We start from the raw sequence: 3,456 nt of genomic DNA, 5'->3' as shown, positions 1-3,456 counted from the left end.
TTTATTGGGGTTACTATAGATCGGATTTTACTTCAAGTGGGGTTGGATTACATAATTTCTGAAGTCTTTTCCAATGTTGTGATTCTGTGAAAACTATAGTATAGAGGCAAATGCACTACTCTGTCATAAAAGTAGCAACGCCCTGTCTTAGTTTTGTGAAATTCAATTTCTTGGACACTGACTTTAGTGTTGGTGAAAAGTGTGCCTTCAACAGTCTTGTTAGTCTTTGTTTAATTTTTTGGTAAGGCAGGGAAGATCAGTTTATCATGTATGTCTAGGTTTCAAATATTAGGTGACTTATGAGTCTTTTGTTTGTTTCAATTTAGAAATGTCTTTCTACATAATCTCAGGAAGCTGGTTGATTCATATTAAACATTAATTGAAGGGAGGGAGATTCAGACAGGATAGAAGGAAAAATATTCCTAAATTCATGCTCTCCAAAGGTGAAATGGACTTCCTTGGGAGGTTTTGGGTTTCCTTTCATTGTTAATCTTCACCTTGAACCTGTAAGAGCAGTCTATATAAATGCGTCAGGGAGTATTCTAGTTTAGGTGCAGAATGAAATCAATGACCACTGAAGGTCCTTCTGACTGTTAGAATTTATTATTATTTTGTAAACATTCATCATATCAAACCGGTTTTAAGAAAAGTTCTCAAAATCTAGGGTATAGGTCATGTTCAATTGCTTTGATCACATTGAGTACTAAAGAGTAGATTTATCTTGTCTGCAGCTTGGATGTAATGGTAGCCCATCTCTATTTTCAGGAGAAGGTATTACATTGGTAGTAGTAAGAAGAAGAACTCATATTTATATGGTACCTTAAAGTTTAGAAAACAAGTGACCAGCAAGGTTTAAACATGATAAAACTTAATTGCTGCCACATCTACTCTTGGTGAATCCTGCTTTGGAAATCATTGTGCCATTTCCATAAGGATTGGGGGGGGGGGAACACAATGAGTTTAAAATCACTAAGAAGGATTTAAAATCCACCCTCTAGCATAAACAGCAATCTGATCCTAGCGAGTCTTAATGGGAAAGTTTATAAACCTTCTTAGTGGAAAATGTCCAATGAATTTATTTGTTTAGATGTCCCAGTAACAAAAACTTGCAGGGATGAGAGGAGAACATAAGGGTGCTGCTGAGCCTTGTTTAGCTTTCTCACCTTTAAACTGGGGACGAATGGTTACTTCACATAGTGGTAAATGAGCCTGAATGAATGTTGGAAAGAGATTTGATATGATGAGGAGATAAGGTATCCTGAAAGGATATTCAAGTAGTTTACAAACTTGTTTATGAAAGAGTCTCAGATTCTGAGATCACGCAAGAAAGTTGGTACTGACCAATTTGATTAATAGTGAGACTAAAATAATATGAAAGTGGACATTTATTTATATAATACTTCATGGTTCACAAAGCACTTTCCTCTGGATGGCCCTATGGAGTAGACCATGTGAGTGTCATTATCTTCATTTTAAATAGAGCAGGCAGAGAAGGTGACTTCTCTGGCCACCAAAAGGATTCATGGCAAACACATCCGAGTAATTGCAATGAGAGGTTGTGGCCACTACTCGGGAGAAGTCATTCTTCTCCATTTACATGCAAACTTCAGAGCCATCCTTGACTAAGATTGAGAAGGAACAGTAGCTTTGATTGTCAAGCCAATGCCTGAGGCTTCCTGAGCTAAAGAGGGAGTCACAAGGGTTGTGGGAATCCAGCTGGGTGGTACCAGTGTTCAAGGGCTGCAGACACAGATGAAGCAAGCATTCAGGGGAGAGGGAGAAGTGGGAACAACAGGGAATTTCATCACAGCCTCCCATGAATAAGCAGGGACTTCCCTATTGATTTCATGAGCATGTTCCTTGGTACTAAGCCCAGATCCAAATTCCATTTATGTCTATTAAAAAAAATAATGTATATATGGTATGTTCAGAATGCTTATTGGTTGCCTTGGCTGATACTAGGAGAGCTGACTTTAAAAACACAGTAAGTGGTTCTGGGGCTCCAGCCTCCTTCTCTGCCGCAGCCACAGACTCCTCTTTCTCCTGCTCCAGCCCAATCCTCCCTGGACCATGGCCAACACTGAGCACCTTCATTGCCATCAAGCCCGAGGGCATCCAGCTGGGCCTGGTCGGGGACATCATCAAATGCTTTGAGCAGAAGGAATTCCATCTCATGGGCATGAAGTTCCTTAGGACCTCAGAGGAACATCTGAAACAGCACTATGCTGACCTGAAGGACAGGCCATTTTTCCCTGGGCTTGTGAACTATATGAACTCAGGGCCTGTTGTAGCCATGGTTTGGGAGGGCTTGAATGTGGTAAAGACAGGCAGAGTGATGCTGGGAGAGACCAACCGATCTGATTCCAAGCCAGGCACCATTCGTGGGGACTTCTGCATTCAAGTTGGCAGGAATATCATTCATGGCAGTGATTCTGTAAAAAGTGCTGAGAAGGAGATCAGCCTGTGGTTTAAGCCAGAAGAACTGGTTGATTATAAGTCTTGTGCTCATGAATGGGTCTATGAATAAGGGTTTTAAAAGTGGATATATACTGGACTTACTCCTTTTAGTAGCTGTGGTATGTGTGTGTATGTGTATGTATGTCTCCATCCCTGAATACAACATTTCATGCCAGGGGATTGAAAGGAATTGGAACCATCATTTTCTAAAACAACCCTGTAATCCTGTTCAATAAAGCCTTGGAAATAAAAAACAAAAAAACAATAAGTGAGTTAAATTCAGAGATTCCCAGATTAATTATTTAGGTGGAAAAAGAAAATAGGCCATAGTTCATTACTGATAAACCCTTAAGACTGAATGTATGTTGGTGTGAATTCAGAATTTCAGTAGTAGATCACTGAGAAGCAGAGTAAAATAGTGGAGAGCATACTGGCCTTTGAGTCGGGATGACCTGGGTTCAAATATTGCTTCAAATATATTCTAGTTGTGTGATCCTAGAAAAGTTAGTAAACCTCTTGGGGCTTCTGTTTCTCAAATGAAAACTAGACAGTAGGACTAAATAAGGATTCTAAACCTTTTTTTTTTTAATGTCATGAACCCCTCTCAGAATAATGTTTTCAAATATATAAAATGCACAGGATTGTAAACAAAGCTAATTATTTTTAAATACAGTTATCAAATATATATTTTTAAAAAAGTTTAGAGATCCTAGGATAATAACTCTTGCATTAGATGGTCTCTGATGTTCCTTCCAGTTTTTACCCAGGATCCCATGGTAAACTATGGCTGACAGACACTAACTCACTTTCCCATTGTCCCACAGCTAGTATCCCCAGAAACTAGGACTATGGTTTACACAGCTTCTAATATGCTAATGGGTCCGTGATCTTAATGTCATGGCCATAGTTCAATAATGCAGATCACACCCTATCCATTCTTGCCCATCCTGTATGGCTCTTACCCGTGGCGTCCTGTGAGTTTGCCCCAGTGAATTTAAC

At 39.5% G+C, this 3,456-nt stretch overlaps 1 pseudogene; it reads left to right on the top strand.

Annotated features, from left to right (window-relative positions):
* Positions 1-1,918: 1,918 nt before the first annotated feature.
* LOC138166051 (nucleoside diphosphate kinase B pseudogene) lies at positions 1,919-2,725 on the top strand (annotated as a pseudogene).
* Positions 2,726-3,456: the final 731 nt, after the last annotated feature.

The sequence above is a fragment of the Petaurus breviceps genome, unplaced genomic scaffold, assembly GCF_028583685.1.
Source record: "Petaurus breviceps papuanus isolate PSGF00001 unplaced genomic scaffold, PetGlider_PUasm1.0 220, whole genome shotgun sequence".
In the NCBI taxonomy this organism is placed as follows: domain Eukaryota; kingdom Metazoa; phylum Chordata; class Mammalia; order Diprotodontia; family Petauridae; genus Petaurus; species Petaurus breviceps.
Note: the sequence above shows the minus strand (reverse complement) of the source record. Positions and strands in the feature narration are given on the sequence as shown.